Raw genomic sequence first — 18,594 nt, forward strand, 5'->3', positions numbered from 1 at the left:
AGACTGAATGTCCACTTGTACTCAGTTTACTAAAAGACAACAAAAAGATGCTTTTAGGCACTATCACTCGTCATGAATAAGCATAAAATTCTGTACATGACTGCTCCAGTCCATGGCAAAAATACACCGAAAGGCAAATCAAAATGGTCCCATCGGCAATACAAAACAAAGAGGCGCCACCATGTGGCCCGGTGCCATACTACCGATTGTTACAAGCTACTGCCGCACTTAACTCACTTGAGATTATAACGAACAAAGGTACAGAGCTAAACCAGTATTTCGAGCTGATTAGCATCTGGCAAAATCGGCCACTCACTGCTTAACAAAAAGCCGGTAACTGTTATTGTTGTCATTTTAATAGTGCACAAAAACTATATATTTTTGTACATCAAGCTGTTCCACACGTCACGTGCACGTTTAACACAAAATGTAAGATGCTCTACCAGTAACGTTTTTAAAAAATATATTTTTGCTGAACAAGCAAAAATACATTTGTGACGAACTGACATTAAAAAAAGAAGAAGGAGAACAACTAGGCCTTACTTTTAAATCCATGATTTTTTGGGGGTTTGTTTTTAATTGCTTGTTTCTTTTTGAAGGAAGAAACAAAATAGCGCAGACAATCACTTTCTTTACCACACACTGATTTTTTTTCCTTAGAGGGCATTTCGCCTCCAAGCATTGATGTGAGGTTTAAAATTTACCAACCTATACATGAAACGGAACACGCTAGCTTATATTGTGGAGGGAAATGAGATAAAATGCTTCCGCTCTCTTGATTATGAGCTGCAAATTGCTTTGTCGGGATTGAAATGGCATGTGTTTTCCCATCGTGCATTGACTGTGTCTATTTTTAAAATCCTTTCCTCTTTTCCACCCCTAAAAACTTCCGCAACAAGAAGCTATTAGGAGAACGCTTCTCCTGTTAACGTTCCAATTCATCAAGGATGATGCCACATTCCTGTGGGGATAAGAAGGAACACCTGTCGCCTTCTTCTTAGCTCTATGGTGCAAGTTCATGGTCAGACATGGGAAAGGACAGAGAATCGATTGGGTAACGATAATCAGAATCTATAGTTGTGAATTCCTGACAAGAATATACTAGTTTAGGTCTCATTTTCAATCCATAGGCTACTACTTCATCTGCAGTCATGTTTTAGTTTGTTAGGATTTCCATGACATTTTCTTTACGTCACTATTTATGTTTTTCACAGACAATACTGTATTCAATTTCAGACATGTCTCCTTACAGCAATTACATACCTTTTGGCAAGGCCTACCTGACAATTAAGCACAGATTCACTTAAGTTAACCTTTCATATTTAATGTGCTTCTTATTACACGCTTTTTGTGTGTGATGCGATTATACACAATGTGGGTTTGGACAAATAGTTGGGGAACTTTTGAATCACATAAAAGGGCAAGCAACGACTGAATGACTATCGGCTACTCCCTTTGAACAGGCATTGAGAAGGTAATTGGGTTGATCTTGATCCACCAATGTGTCAAACACCCACCACATGATATCCGTGACTAAATTGTCTCACTTGTTCCCTCACCATGATACAAAGCTGGATTTTCGTTTTGGTGCGTTTTGCTTCAATGCCATGATGGTAACAACGAAAGGACATCAATGAACTGAAAGCAGTTACAGGCACAGCCACACTGAAAGGACTGGTATCATTAGTTGATTCACTGACACACTATGCAGACATGTACTGCCCTCTTGTGGCCTAAAAGAGAAAGTAGCTTTGTCTGTTCATGTGAGGTCATCGCGGTTTGCACTTTATATATATATATATACATATATATATATATATATAGCATATAACTATACAAAAAAAAAGATCCATCAAGGCTGAGAGCTCTTACATGATTCATTGTTCAAGTGAGTGAGTGAGTGAAAGTCAAACATGTTCAAGGATCCTCAACATCTCAATCACCTTCACAATGGACGGTACAGAATTGCCCAATTAATAAGCACGTACAAAGTGAAGTTGAAATCTGCTGAACTTGAGTTATTCCTCAACTTTTAAAATTTAAGATCATTATCAAAATGTCTTCTAATGTTATCAATAACGAGTAATTACCTTCACGAGTTAATCTAAGAGAGTGTATTTCAAACTATTGACGCCAGCCTATATCACCCAAGAAATAGCTCTCTAAGTAACACCATAAATACAATACCAGTATAAAATACCGAAGCGCAGGAATTTTAATAAGAAAAAGAAAATATTTTCTTTTAACTAAAAAAACAAACAAACAAACAAACAGACAAAAACATTTCATATAAATAATAATTTTAAAACATTAAATTAAAATTAAATAAATTAAATTATATCCTTTTTTTTTTTTTTAACCATCATTTAATTCATTTACAGTACATGTAATTCACCTTACAAAAAAGTTCAATAGGGCCTACAACTGACCTGCTTATGTAGTGGTCATTTCATGTACCGACAGGGGGAGCTCGCACACCTATCAACCTATCAGCGGCTATGACTAGTGTTACGAATACAGTACCACACTTGATCGCTGATAAGAAATGTAGGGCAGAGCGGGGAAAGGGCTCCTCTTCCATAATTCCTCTAATGACTGCTAGAAGCCAGTTTCAGTCTCAGTTGTTTCCCTGGGTGGAAGCAGTCCAAATAACTGATTTTAAAGGTAACTTGGTGTAATATTTTGACACTACAAAGTAAGCCTCATATAGTTTTATTTTAGTTTATTTAAAAGGATAATGAGCAGTAACATTAAAAGATGGGTGCACCAGATTTAGCTCTATGCTAATTTCCATCTCTAGTCCCCAAACAATAAAGTTACAGAACAAAGTTAAAATTACATACAAACAACATACAAATACAGAGTACAAAATGCAAAGTGCTGTGTCATCAAATTACAAGGCTCGAAGTACTTAGTTATAAAGTCCAACCGTTATATATATATATATATATATATATATATATATAAAATACAAACATAAAATACACAATCCAGTAATAGGCCTGACATCTTGTTCATTGCTGGCAACATTCCACAGTGAACTGGAGTGACGCGTGAAGAGTAAAAACTCGCCAGAGGGCAGCAAAGTCTACTATTTACAGACAAGGCATAAGCTACACTGATGAATGGTCAACCACATATTTTGTTTATAAGTACTGTAGCCAACATTAGTACGACACTGTAATCGACGTAAGAAATGGCTGAATCCGTCATAATTGTCAGACTTAAAACGAAGATAGAGTGGATATATTGTTTCTGTTTGGCATCTCATTACGTTCTGCTGAAGCGGTAATTAATTAACTTTTGTTTAAAAACGTCATAAAAACAGCGGCATGACTCAAGACATGGCGTAAAGTTGCTGTTAGCTATTGAAGGCTAGAGAGAATGACATATGAAAAGAGACCAGACCTTCACAACAAAAGTATTTTATACATTTCTCCCCCGGTTTTTATTGGTATTTTGTATTAGAAAGTACTAATGTTAACACTATGGTATCACTGTATTATACATAATTCTCCCAAATGTTTTTCTAATATTTACAACGTTTATTAGAAACGTTAAGTGTCGTTATTTTTTTAAATCACGGTGACCGGAAGTGCAAGTTATTATCTCTAACTTTGACACAGGAGGCAGGCGGTGGGCCAGCCGGCGGAGGAAGAACCAGTGGCGGTGGTGGTGCGTCACCTCTGGCTACAAACAGGAAGCTCGTCCGTGGTGCGGAGCTCCCACCTGAGGCAGGAGCCACTCGGCCAGATGGTCGCTCCTTACTCGGAACTTTTATGCCTGAAACCAGTTTTTGCCGTGAATCGTGACAAAGTTTGTTTGCTTGGTAAGCTGTTAAACGTCCTCCCAAGAAGGGTGAACCAAGGTAAGACTACACTCGATCTTTTCAGTTGTTGCGTGTAATGAGGAGTCACGCCAAAGTCCGCTCTTCAATCTGGCGACTTTCAAACTGACAAGCTTTACAGTGAAACGCATCAGTAAGGCATGGCAGGAATGTCTGCAGTAAAATTGGTTTTATTTGAATGAATGTGTATATATACATTATTTAGTAGGCTACGGAACAATGCCCAATTTGTGCAACACGTTGGATATGTTTCTGATCAATAATTGAATTTGCTGCCAGGCATATGGTGTACTGTGGGGGAAATTATGATTTTGGACCGCTCCAAATCAATGTCGTATTTAACACGATTGTCTTGGCCCCTGGCACCCCAAAAAATTACCCCCCCCCCTCACCCCCACCCCTAGAATTGCTAATGGAACCCCATTTTGCTATGTACCTCGACATAAAGAATACATCTTTGTTCTGATTTCTGTTTTGTAACTTTGAATACTTTTTAAGAATCGGATGTAAATTATGTCAAGAAAAAAAATTGAAGAAAACCCACAATCACACCTCATGTTTGTTTATGATGACTGCATTTGTTGTCATTTTAGTTAGGTGGCCATCATGCTTTAGAAGGGTTTACAAAGCTGACTGTAAACCTGATTGTTGTATTAAGGCACCATTGTATTTAAGATGTGTGCCAGCTGTGCGCATCTTTGACAGAAGGACAAAAAGCAAAGGGGATGTGAAACTGTTATTGATGTTGTCAGCCATTCTGCCTTAAAACAACAGTTAAAGTGAGCAGCAGCCACATTTGAGAAGTTGATAGGTAAATAAAAAAAAATTGAAGGAAGTTAAATCGATCTAATGTGCATTTTTTTTAAATGTAATTGATAATTCCGAGTTTACGCCACAAGTCACAATGGTGATTGATTCAGTGAAAGGAAGCTCTCCGCTCATTGAAAAGCAGTGGACTTTGGATCTTTGTAATTTGATTTGTGAGGATTATTTAGATTTCAAAATGTGATGAGATGTTGTTTGACTCTTATAACAATCTGTGCGGTTTGTATGATAGTCACAGGCAAAAGCAATACCATCATTTACCAATTGTTTTTACCGAATAAAGCAAGCGTGTTGCATTGCATTGCATTGGGGAAGAATCACAGCCAGTTCACACTGACTGCGGAACAGCCGTGGTCCGTTTTCCATACGGCCTCATGGACTGCAATTCACACCGCGTGTGTTGCGTAAACTGTCCGTGTCCGGAAATCTGCACCCGCCAGACAACAAGATCACGGGCGTTCACGCTGGAGAGTTGAGTTCACGCGATAACAACCATGTATATAGAGTCCTATTTGTAAACAAAAAATGAGTCTTACGGTTTTATTTTGGAATATACCGGATCCACCTTGATGCCGACGCTCGACTTCCTGTCCGACTCGTGTAATTTCTTTAGCTTCATGAAAATCCGCAAGCGTTCTGCATGCGGCATTCGTAAAAAAAAATAGAACGCTTGCGGAAACCGCACTGCAGCTGGTGTGAATTGACACGTAGACTCGAATGCTTTTTATTCCTTGTGGCGCACCGTGTCCGTTCCGCAGGCTGTGTGAATTGGGCGTCAGAAGTGCCCGGATGTTTGAAATTGCAAATAGGTGGGAGCATTTAAAATAAATCATGATTTGTTTCTTTTTAACACATTTCTCTGGGATACCTTTAGACAAATTGAAAAAGTGCAAGTCGTACAAATCTTAGGGTTGGCCGATTATGGAAAAAATAATGATCGTGATTTTTCATTTTGGCGGGCCACACTGTATGTAAATTATATTTTGTTCTTAAAATGTTTAGATAGGTTAAGTTCAATCCACATGTTAACATATCATTTGATTGGCTCATCAAACATGACAAGCTGACGTGATCAAGCTACAGATTTCTTTGCGTAATTGTTGTAATGTGGCTTAGGATTTATGGTTTATGTTCAAGTCTTACTTGTTTGGTCAAATTTTGTGAAGGTGTCTTAGTGCACGCGTAAAACACTGTAAGTTAAAGGGCTTAGTAAGTTAACAACTCTAATTTGAAGTGGATAAATAAACTTTCTTTCATGTTAATTCATGGTTCATATGCCTTTATTTTAGCATAAACCTAACCTGAAGACCAAAACGTATTAAAGCCACTGAATGCTGAAAATTCAATTTCGAATCGCTACTGCCACTTGTTGATGAAAAATTCAACTGCACACACCTTTTTTCACGTACACAATGCACACATGACATCACATCTGCAGATAGAGGGCGGGAAATTCAAACCCGAATCCAATCTGAAAAGTATTGGCCACAGGCTTGCAGTAGTATCCATTGTGAACAGCTAATGTGTTCATCTACTAATTAGAAGACGTTCAAGTCATAAATGGTCAAATAACAAGGCCATAGTAAAGATATTTTTGGCCAAATTGTTGCAGAGAGCAGCTCTAAATCGGAAATTGCATATTATAATCCCAATGAATTCATTTCTTGTATTTGTAAAACAAACAAAAAAAGACCTTGGAAAAATAATCACATTAAATTTCAGTTGGGGAAAAAGATAGCGATTACATTATTTTTCAAAATCGTTCAGTGCCACTTACAATCGTACCGGCCTTTGTTGAATTATCATTAGGAAACATTTAAAATACTTGAGAATACTGTAATCTGTTTAATGTAGATATGAGTTATTTTCATTTGTGGGCCAGTGACTGTCAGCGTTTTTCCTCACCCCTCTGGCCAAAACAAGCAATTAAATCAAATTTAAATTAATTAAAGTAAATTATTATATTATTAAATTAATTAAAAAAACACACACACACACAATTAAAGACGAGCTATAGCTCTACCGAAAACTACTGCGGTACTGCTTGGGATTTCAAACATTCCCCCTTCTCATCCAACAAAATCTAGAAACGCATTTTTTGCCTTGTCCAGTGCAGTTCTACATGACTGAAAACACCAATTCCAATACTGAATAATTCTATCTTATCTTTCCTAAGGCAAAATGTAAATATTGTGATAGTGTAGTAGAGGAAGATGTAACAGCTCGGGTCTTGAGCACACAGCCTATATCACCCAGAGTTCTCAATCTGAAGTTTTATCAATCTTCTTGACAGAACTTACCATGATGTCTTTTTTATTCTATGTGATTTTGGCTATGACAAAAATTGGGTCTGTAATGTATGTTTACAAGTCTAAAACACAGACAACACCGTGTGACATTGCAGTTGAGTATACTTTACACTGGTGTGGTTATTGTAGCATGGCTGAAATAACAAATTCAAGGGTGTACCACTTATACTACTTGTACTAGTTATGTGCAGTATTGTATTGCCACTTTAATGATATTTTATGGCTTTCATTTGTGTAGCGCTATTCCAACTACAAGTCACTCAAAGGGCTTCACACCAACGACTCATTCACCTACTGATGATAAAGCAACTATTCAGTATCTTGCTTAGGGTATTGAACCCCCAACTTCTTGGTTGGTAGACAACCACTCTTATCACCGAGCCAGGCCACCACCACGATCTACCTACACAAGGTCAGAAGCAACTGTGTCCTGTGTTGAGAAGCAGAATTGCCACTGTTGTTTTAACTCCATAGAACAGTACTGATAAGGCTAACTGACGCAATTGGGCAGACATGAACAAACAAAGCAGCTACAGTATTTAGTCAAATTCAGTTTGAGCCCTCATTCAGGAATCTAGAAAGACATTTTTGAAACCACAGGAAACCAGCAATTGGCCCATTCCTGCTGGATGGTTGTTATATTTAATTTTATCATTAATCAGTTTATTTGTTTTTATTATTTTGAATAGATAAAAATCTCTCTCTCTCTCTGTTTCTTTATGTGTATATGTATGTATGTGTATCATACACATACATACATATACACACACACATTAGGGGTGTGAATTGCCTAGTTCATTCACTTTCGATTCGTGTCACGATTCACAGGTGTGTGTGTGTGTGTGTGTGTGTGTGTGTGTGTGTGTGTATATGTGTGTGTAAATGTGTGTATTTATTTATTTATTTAAATATATATATATATATATATATATATATATATATATATATATATATATATATATATATATATATATATATATATATATATATATATATATATATATATATATATATATATACTGAATGAAAATATAAGTGTCTTTGCTCCCATTTTTTGTGAGCTAAGATCTAATACGTTTTCTACACGCGCAGAAGGCCATTTCTTTTTAATATTATTCACAAATCTGTCAAAATCTGTATTAGTGATCTTTGCTCCTTTGTCAAGATAATCCGTCCCACTTCACAGTGGCATATCAAGATGCTGAATAGACAGCATGATTATTTTACAGGTGTGCTAGTCTGAAATGCATTTTTATCACACAGCACAGTGCCACAGATGTCACAAGTTTTGAGGGAGCATGCAATTGGACTGCTGACTGCAGAAATGTTCACCAGAGCTGGTGTCCATAAATTGAATGTTCATTTCTCTACAATAAGTAGACTAGCCACACACATCCAGCATGTCAAAGTCAAGTCACCTCCATGATCGTCTAAGACCAGCCACTGCAACACTCTGTTTCCATAACCAAAGAATTTCTGCACACAGTCAAAAATGGTCAGAAACCGACTCAAGTTCATCTTCTTGCTCAGTACTCATCGGCGCTTTGACTGCAGTTTGTCGGCATAACCAACTTGGTGGGCGAATGCTCACGTTTAATGGTGTCTGGCACATTGGAGAGTTGTTCTCCACACGGATGACAACAACCTGATCAACTCTATGGGAAGGAGATGCACACTGTGTGAGGCAAATGGTAGTCATGCCAGATACTCACTGGTTTTCTGACATCCCTAACCCCCACAATAAGATGAAGCTGCACATTTCAGAGTGGCCTTTTATAGTGACCAACCTAAGGCACTAGGGGTGTTCGAAAAAATTGATTCGGCAATATATCGCGATATTACAGTGCGTAATTCTCAAATCTATTTGATATGCGGGCGAATCGATTTTTAAACATAATTTTTTTTAGGGGAATATTCAACAAAACGTCTTAGGGTTAGGATTCACACATTAAGCATGGAATAATGTTATATTAATGGAACATTAAGCCTTAATATTTTATTTCAGTGCTGTTCAAACATGAAACAGACTGCAACCTGTTTGTTAAATGCAGTGGCTCAGTTATAAGACAGAATTTTCAGATAAACAAATACATTTTCATACAAATCTTACAGTTTACTGATTAGTATTTTCTAAATTTGAGTTTTAAAAAAATCGCAATAATCAATTTATAGATTCGTATCGGGATTAATCAGTATTGAATCAAATCGTGACCTATGAATCGTGATACAAATTGAATCGCCAGGTACTAGGCAATTAACACCCCTATAAGGCACACCTGTACAATAATAATGATCATGCTGCCTAATTAGCATCTTGATATGCCACACCCGTGAGTTAGGATGGATTATTTTAACAAAGGAGAAATGGTTACTAACAGATGTTTAGACAGATTTGTGAACAATATTAAATAAAAATAATAAAGGGAAATTGCCTTTTGGGTATGGAGTAAAAATTTTAGTTCTTTGAGTGCAACTCATGAAAAATTAGAGCAAAAACAAAAGAATTGCATTTATATTTTTGTTGAGTGTACATAGTTATATACATATGTACATATGTTATGGATAGACCGATTATCGGCTCAAATGCTAACATACAACTTTTAGAGGTTGTTTTTGTTTAAATGTCAAAGGCAAGAGAAGTATAAATAGCCTTCAGCCTTAACTGTGAAGACAACACACTCATAGACCACCTTTAAAAAACAAAACAAAAAAAAAACACCACAACAGTCTGATCTTTGTATCGGACATTTTCCTGTCATTACCGTTATAGGCTTGTGTAACATCCTCCGAAAGTGCACAGTGAAAGGGAGTTGCTTGAGACTTATTCACTTGTCTGAGCGTTTCGCAATATCTTTAAGCTTGCCAGCCTGTGTGTATTTACAAGTTAAGCTTCTTAAATGATTCAAAATTTTTAGATTCTACCAATACGCAGGATTATTTACGTGAGCATGATGCACGTTAACATGTGCTAGAAATAAGACTGTGAGATAAGACCAGCCTGTTGGAATTCTACCCTCCGGTAAAAAACGTACAGCAGGCCAAGACCTGCCAAGGAATGCAAGAGAGATGGCAGTAGAAGTAAAGAGGGACTAAGTGGTGCAAGGCATGCTGAAATCAAATTATAAGTGAGATGTATACATTGTTACCAAATTTAGCCCAAATCAGGTGATGTATGTGAGGTGATCAGGTGAAAATATTTTCTAAAGCAAGTTTTTGTTTTGTTGCCACGGCTCAATTTCTCAATGCTCTCGCCTCGGACACACTAAACATCGGCGATGATCAGCGCATATCTGGGACCAGTTTTCTTCGTTTTTGTAACGTCATGCGAGAGGGTTTGTTCGCATATCAGGTCGCAACTCGCTAGTTATATGAAGTTGTCACCATTTCCTGATGTGAGACCAAGCCCTGTGAGAATTTAGACACTTTGTAACACCCTTTGTTCTCATGAACGCGCACAACCAATGGCGAAGTTGGGGAACAAGTGCTAAGGGGTAGAATTGAGATTGACCCTAACACTTTGATCTTGAAATAGGAAACCAATTGGTTAATTGTTATTAAGTGAAATGTATTAAGTCAACTGTCAACATAGTTTTTCCGAAACATGATCATTGGATAGAATTTTCAGTAGGATACTGGAATACTGAAACATAGCCCTACACCCCCCGTTATATTGTTGTATTTTTATAGTTTAATAAAACCTTTGCTTCAGGTCCCTGAGAGACTGGGCATAATCTGCAAAAAAATGCTCCTCAAATTTCCAAAGTTGCTCCCCAAATGAAGAAGCAAGATTGCGTCTCAAGGAGAAAAAAAAGTTATTTCGAATTGGCAAAACCTTTGGTGCATTCCCGCCATTTTTTTATGTCTTCTTTAGCATGCCAAAGAACGTGACAATCGATGTTAATCCATTATTACTACTACTTCCTTCTTTTTCTCTATTTGTTCTTCCTCTTCCATTTCTTTTCTTTTTCCATTTCTCCTTGTTCTTTTTGGTGCATTACTGCCACAGGTAGTCAACGGCGGTTATGGACCAAACACATTGTCAACCGCCAAAAGAAAGTCAACACGTTTAGGGAACAACGACTTGCCAGTGCCAGTCTGAGCTCTAATTTGACACGAGTCACCTGAATGTTACGCGCATGAACAGCCAAACTATGACAAAAAGCGTGACATTATAATCCGACAAATATGGTACTGTTCAGAGGCTCAAATGATAGCAATCTCGCTAAACAATTAATCAATATAGTTTTTGACTCATTTTATGATCAATTAATTGTAACACCTCGATCAGCTACAGTACGCACACCCATCATGGAGTTTCTAACCAAATCAGGGTGAGCGTACAAAACTGTGACCAAATCAAACTACCACAATGTGGAAAGGTGATTATAGTATAACTACCTACTGGCACCATGTTATTTTTCCTCGGATTAGAAAAAAAATGTACATTTGCAGAGAGGTGACATTTTGTGGACTGCACACAATAATTGAGGCACATCCTCTATTAGAATGAATGATGTTACCATGTTGAATCTGTAACTGATTTTCTTTCACAGGCTCTTGTTTTCACCTTTTCCTGTAAAGTCAGTTTTTCTCTTTACTGTATTTTAAGCATTAGCCCGTGAAACACAAGCAGCTACATTGACAGGTAATAAAGTTTTTTTTTTTCGCCTTTTTTTTTTTATCTCAACTGTGCAGGATGTTGTAAATGTAGACTTGAGTGCGTACTTAAGCACAGTCATGTTCCAATGAATGAAAAGCAACCTCGCTTGACCACAGCAGCATTATGTAGTCAATGCCGTCTCTGATTCAAAAGCTTGTCGCTGGCTGAGTCTCTGGGACGAGATGCTACGCTCACGCTCGGGGTTTATCATGCTAACTGACTTATTTTTACACAGTCCGTTCTATCTTGAAACGCTGTGGTGATGTTATGTTACTATGTTTACTAGCATGGAACAAATGACTATCAGAGAGGCAAGCTATGCGGTAATTTCATGGATATGACTCCAGCTCCAGAGTGAAAAACTCCCAAGCACAAAGACGAAATCTCCCATTATTAAACAGTCAAATGCACTTAATAGTTTTGAAGAAGGTGCATTTTAAAACTAAGCTGTGTGTTTGTGTAGTTGGAGTGGACGCTAACTATCTGGCTCATTAATGTGATTTGAAACGCGCAATTCAACACCTCTGTTACAATCTTTGTTAGAGTGTACGTTTACTAGTAAAATGTATGAACATTTGTCTACTAATTACAACATTTATCTACTAACTTCGTAAAAAATTATTGCTTCAAATCCGTGAATATTTTGTGGGCAGCCAGTCTTTTCTGTTGATTGCTGCTATCAATCAACGTCTTTTGTCTTAATTAGTAGGTATGCAATAAAAAGCAACATTTGGCTTACTCCTTTGTCTGTCTGTACAACCGACCGCACAGCAAGATATGACCATTTTATAAGATAATCGATTAGATAAAGGACTTTACGCTGTATGAGATTCAATGGTTACAATACAGGCAAGTGGCTCTTCTGCTGTCCAGTGTCCCCGAGGGGGCGTTCCCATGAGGGCTGTGACGTCACGTGCAAAAAGTCAATAGAGGTCACTTGTAAATAAAAATAGAAATTAAAAAAAAAGAACCCTGCATATTTTGTGTTTTTTGCGCCACTATTTCTCTACAATTTGCATACATGCGAGGAATGGCTGTGTTTTGGGGAAAAAGACAACAATTTACTACTTGGCAGCTCGTAACGCGAAGCCAATGTCATATGGCGTGAGTTAGGTGAAAGCTTTTGTGACGGTCAGCTGTCTTGGTATGAGCTGTTGTCGCTGCTAGTTATTAGCTTGGCTGTCATTATACTGTGCGGGACGCTGCTGAGTAAACTTTCATTTGTACACACTCCTAGCACGTACAATAGTTGCCATGCTCGTTATCGATGTTCAGTTCCCCTTGTCTTAGTCTGACATCTCTTTTACAGTCATTGGGCAAACTAGATGCCACATTATTGCAGTATTGTTTGTGGTCCGTGTCTGCGCTGTGGTGGTGTCGCTGAGAAGCCTCTCAATACGTTTGCATTCTTACATCCTGCACACATTCCACATTTACACATTCGAGAAATGATTTAATGCACATCCACAAATTTTATTTTTCTTTGTCATTAAGGCTGTGAAAAAGGTATACATTTTTTGGGCAAATAGTCTTAAATAAGTCTTTAAAAGTCTTAAATTTAACTTGAAGAGACCTAACGCAATATTAACCAGAATACCGTATTTAGACTAGTGAGGATGCATAGAACATATTATTGTCGAATAATTTTTGGGTGGGCGTTGACTTCACCCTTAAAGGCAAAAAAAATAAAACAACTGACAGAGTAAATCCTCCTTAGCAAGAGTTGGCGCTATACAGCGGCAATTTGACACATCTGCGATTCATCATTTGCGTCAGAAAGAAAGGTCTTAGTTCCCAATTTTTTGTCAATGTGTTAAATACAATTTTATATAGCGATAGTACCAGAGGTAGTGTTGTACCTGAACAAATTCAATGAACGGAAGTCCATGAACTTGTTCATATTTTTAGTAAACGTGAACTGAATGTAGTGTATTTTTGCTTCTTGAACGTGTCTATCAATGAGCGCATTCTCGGGCCAATAAAAGTTTGGAACGCAGTTCATTTTTGGTCAAGGGTGCCAGGTTTTCTCGTTAGACAACAACGAGAAAACCAGGTTAAATACATTGTAAACGAGCCTGCATTAGACGGGGAATGGTCATTATTTGCGAACCCCAGCAACTGGCAAACAGTCGCAAGGCGCATACGTCATCCATATGTAACGCGTGCTTATAAACACAGCACTGTGTGTGTTGCTTGCGTATCAAACGTGAAGTGAACTCTGCCGTCTCAAAGCATCCTTTAAGCTGACACCACCGTTGGAGTTTACTGTAAAAATAAACACAGATTTAAACAAATCCGTGTGAAGAAAAGTGGGATTGAACATTCCTAGTTTTCTGTGTAGTAAATTATGAGGTTCTCTGAGTACTAAGTTCTCAAAGGATGGGGTACATGAAGGGAAAATCAATCGTCAAACATTGGCCAACTTAACAATGTTTCTTTTTTATACTGACGTTAGGAGGGTTATAATCGAACGATTTAATTGTCAGGCTGGTTAATCGGTCGGGGCGCTAGATCCAAATGAATAGTTGTTTTTCTTGATGTTGACTGTAGGAATGTTTGATGTTTTGTTGCTTTCACATTGTTAATCTCATTTACTACATAGTTTTTGCCCGAGTAATTTCAAGAATTTATTCCAAATTGTGCCTGACTCTTAAGCCGATAAACACACGATACACAAAGTCAGCTCAGATTTTTGGGCTCTTAAGTGTTTAGCCTCATTTAAACTGAGCAGTTCAGTTTGGTGCTGCATACAACTCCAATTTTACACATTCTGTTGTAGTGCCAAACAACCGTTTACACAGACATTCACACCTTTGGACAACTTCCGTAATTAGCCTAAGAAAATGTGTCTTTGGAATGTGGGAGGAACCCAGAGAAAAATTCAAGCAAGAATGGGGAGAACATGCAAGCTCCACACAGGAAGTTAAACCCAGATTGAAACCTACAAACAAAAGTGGCATTTGAAAAACAACACTGTGGATTATTCAAAGCTGAGTTTCTTGCTTAACTACATAGTACTGTGCCGTGGCTTTTTACTTTGTTGGCAAGTTACACTCTAAAATCACACTTTCTAGTTAGAATGGTATACTTTCTTTGGCTTTAGTGTTTAATAATCAAAGTTGTGATCACAGTAAGCACACACAGTGAAGTGACACTTTGGAATAGTGAGTGACTCCTAGCATCCAAGGAAAACACGTTGGAAGCCATGTGCCTTGCTCAAGGGCATCACAATGGTGGAAAATGCACCTGAAGGACTTCTCTTTTGGTCTACCTCTCCAGATAGACCACACTCCGTTGTTGTCGGTCAGACGCATTTATTTAATCGCTTAGCCATCTCTGTCCACAGATAGATGTATGGGATACATGCAAAAAAAATAATTGGGGGGGGGTTGGGGTATGCTCTACAGCAGTAGTTCATAACGTGGGTTTGATTGAACCCCAGAGGTTCGGTGAGTCAGTTTTAGGGGTTCGGTGGAGGTCAAGACACACACCTGATTTGTTTTGTGATGACATGCCCTGCTTGGCCATCATTGGCTACAGGCCATCGCACCACATTGCTTGGCCTATCTGTGCTGAAGGGAATTTGCTGTGCTCAGTAGTCAACTTTTGACTGTTGTAATGCTACGTAGTGTTATTTCTTTATCCTTCATGCTAACTATGTTGAGTAAAGAAAGAAAGTTGTCGGACTAATATGTGCAATATGAATCCATATGTATAATGAAACGTATGGTGTTCTACAGGGTTCACTTCTGGGGCCCTGCTGTTTTAATTGTATCTGCTGCCCCTGAGTTTCGTCTTAAGAAAGCGGTATTTAAAAAAAAAAAAAAAAAGCTCTATAAATTTAGAGGTGAGTTGAGTGATGGGAGTCAGCGTCCTAACTGCATTATTTGCACTGCCAAGTTGAGCAACTGTAAAGCCAGATTCGATAAAAAGGCTACTCTTTACTCTTCTTGTTAATTTTGTTCACCAGTAAACCCTATCTATACCTATGGGTTTCATGAAGTTGTTTTGTGAGACTGAAGGGTCAAAATCATCCAGTTACTGATTGTTATTCCAAATAGAGGCCAAATTGGCAGACAAAAAGAATGTGTCTTTGTGAAAACTTGTGTGCGAGAGAATTGGCTGATGATGAGTCTTTGAGTCATTTTAGGGTTCAGCATTCCTAACATTCCTTCTCCTGAAGATAGGTGTAGGAAAGGAAGAGTGTGTGTATATGGAGGGGGGGGGGGGTAATTGGGGGCAGAAGCCATATCAAAGTCTGGTCCTTGTTGTAGTGACTGCACAATGATAAGGAGACTCTGAGGATGAGAAATATTCCTGGACCTTAGGGATAGGGCAGAATGTAGCAGTAGTGTCATTACGTTTGTGTCAGAACTATCCAAAGATACACCCATGACAATCACTTTACACGTTCATGTGCTGGAAACTGTTTTCCATGTGTTGCCAATACTCAAAATTAGCACAACTTCATTTTAGTGGCGTTCCAGTAATATGCCAACAAAATGGTACAATCAATTGCACTAATATGGAATGAAGATAAAATAGATTGAACTAGGGCTGCTCGATTATGAAGAAAATCTTAATCACAATTATTTTGGTAATAATTTAAATCACGATTAGGATGATCATTTATTTTTGGTACAAAACAAGAAAATCTTTAAATGGAAAAAATATTAAGACAAATACAATTCTTTGAAACACTATAATTATGAAAGTTCCTTTTGGATGAAACAAAATTTATTAAATTAGTTATTTTAAAATTTAAAAGATGTAAATGTATAAATTTAAACAACTCAAAATTAGTATTAGTAAATCTTTTTTTTTTATGATTATGCTGATTTTGTCATTGTGATTTAGAGTGTAATAATTGAAATTGTAAATGAGTTTCGATTAATTGCACAGCCCTAGATTGAACTTATTATTAAATTGGTATCTGCCTAAAACCTCACTGACGTTGGTGTGGTAGACCCGGAGCAGAGAAAGCTGCTTTTTGTTGTCCCTTAAGCAAAATTCAGAAAGTTAAAAGACACAGATACACACATGCACCCTTTTGATTTTGTGATGCTCTCAATGCATAACTACAAAGAGTTAAACAGTGGCCATCTTTTGCCTAAGATTTTATCACTGTGCAAAACAACTCACTTCCTGGCCAACCCAAGTGTGGTTTCACTGCAGATTTGCAATTAATTTGTAGAAATACATATTTGAACTGGATTAAACATTTGAGTGCATGTACACAATATTTGAATTTCAAACATTTACCACAGTTGTTTTTAACCACTGCATTTCACAATCAGCTAAACAAAAGTGCAGCTGAAGAAAAACAGGAAGTTGACTGTTTTTAGCTCGAGTAGCCGTGTTTCAGTTCATCGTACTGGCTTGCTGTATGTTGTTTTTGTACAACGTTGTTTACCATAGTACACACGCCACACATGGTTTCATTGGTTTCCTTTTACTGAACTGGAGGCAGATAGTCGAGATGTGGAGACCTTGGCTGATAAATATCTGCATTAGGGGTGAGCAATACATTTTTCAAAGGGGCCATATGAGAAACTGGCCACACCAACCAGCTAACCACTACTGTTACATATTAATTTAAATGTATTTGAAGAAAGCAATTAATTCTATGATTTTAATAAGATGTAATTTGTGCAGACATGGTATATGTTATTATTCGAGAAAACATTGAACACAATTTTAAGCAGTCATTACATTTTTACATTATCACATGAAAAATACATGTCTACTTGTAGTGTGCATCATCTTTTTCAGTCTGCCCTTGTTTTGTTTTGTTACTTGTTTTGTTGTGATGGCCATTCAGAGACTGTGGATGGGTCGGATGTGGCCTACTGTCTTACTCTATACTCTGCCCAGGTCTGATCTACATTACACTACATACTGGAAATGTGTATTTCCAAACCAATCCACTTAATTTCTATAACACATTTTATAAAGTGTTTCCAAAGTACTGTACATTAAGATTTGCACATTATCATATACATAACGTCTAGTAAAACCAACTATACAAATAAAAACAATCAATAAAGTAATAAAATAAAATAGGTAAAATAAAAAATAGCAAATAATACATTAAAATAATTTAAAAAAAATGAATAAAAAAATAAATAAACATAAAAAGACCCACAGGACCACACAATTCACGCTGAACTAAAAGCCAAGGAATAAAAGTGGGTCTTAAAACGCTCGCTCCATAAGCAACAGGGCGCGGGTTCACGGCCCGCTGTGGTTCTCCCCCCCCCCTCCTCCTTTCCTCTAACCTCTCTGCTCTCCTCCTCTTCCACTATTTCTTGCGACAAGGACCCGTTTTGTTTCAAATGTTTATTCAAGAATTGATAGCTTGCGTGACCAAACGCAGAGATCTAGCAGCCCGTGAAATTTAGAGTCCATTTTAAAAATCGGCTTAAAACCGTGGGCGTTGCGCGAAACGTCGGACGACGTCATGAGAGGGGCGCGGCAGCCACAGAACCGAGCGTTTGTCATCCGGGTAAGGAAAATAGCCACCGAAATAACTCATATTTCAGAAGAAATTACATCGCGATTGTGTCAAAGGTAAAATTTCATCATTATATGCCTAAAGTTAACTGTGGAAGGGCTTAAAATACCATGGTGTAGTCCCTTTAAGACGAGACTTAAAACACTCCACTGTGGGAGCAGTTTGAACGTTCCTTTTCCAGTCGGCTAAAATGTAACTCTATTTGGTTTGGTTACATCTTTGGTTTACGCGACCCCATTAAAGGACTCGACATTGTCTAGCCTTATTTGCATTCCACTTATAGGACATGTGAAATGCAAAGGGTTTGTTACCTGTGTACAGATTATGGCTACATTCACATTGAAGGGCGAGATGCCCACTTCGGATATATATATATTTTTTTAATGCACTCATTCATATTACAAAACCAAATGCAACGTCTAATGTGAATGCAATGCGT

General features: G+C 37.7%; 1 protein-coding gene across 1 annotated transcript in view; it reads left to right on the forward strand.

The window, feature by feature from the left end:
* The first annotated feature begins 3,671 nt into the window (after positions 1–3,671).
* pik3cb (phosphatidylinositol-4,5-bisphosphate 3-kinase, catalytic subunit beta) overlaps positions 3,672–18,594 on the forward strand; it is a 61,130-nt gene continuing 46,207 nt past the window's right edge. The window contains exon 1 of the mRNA XM_077566110.1: positions 3,672–3,868. The gene's annotated coding sequence lies outside the window, so the exon portion shown is untranslated. The remainder of the gene's footprint in view (positions 3,869–18,594) is intronic.

Source organism: Vanacampus margaritifer, chromosome 5 (genome assembly GCF_051991255.1).
Source record: "Vanacampus margaritifer isolate UIUO_Vmar chromosome 5, RoL_Vmar_1.0, whole genome shotgun sequence".
NCBI lineage: Eukaryota > Metazoa > Chordata > Actinopteri > Syngnathiformes > Syngnathidae > Vanacampus > Vanacampus margaritifer.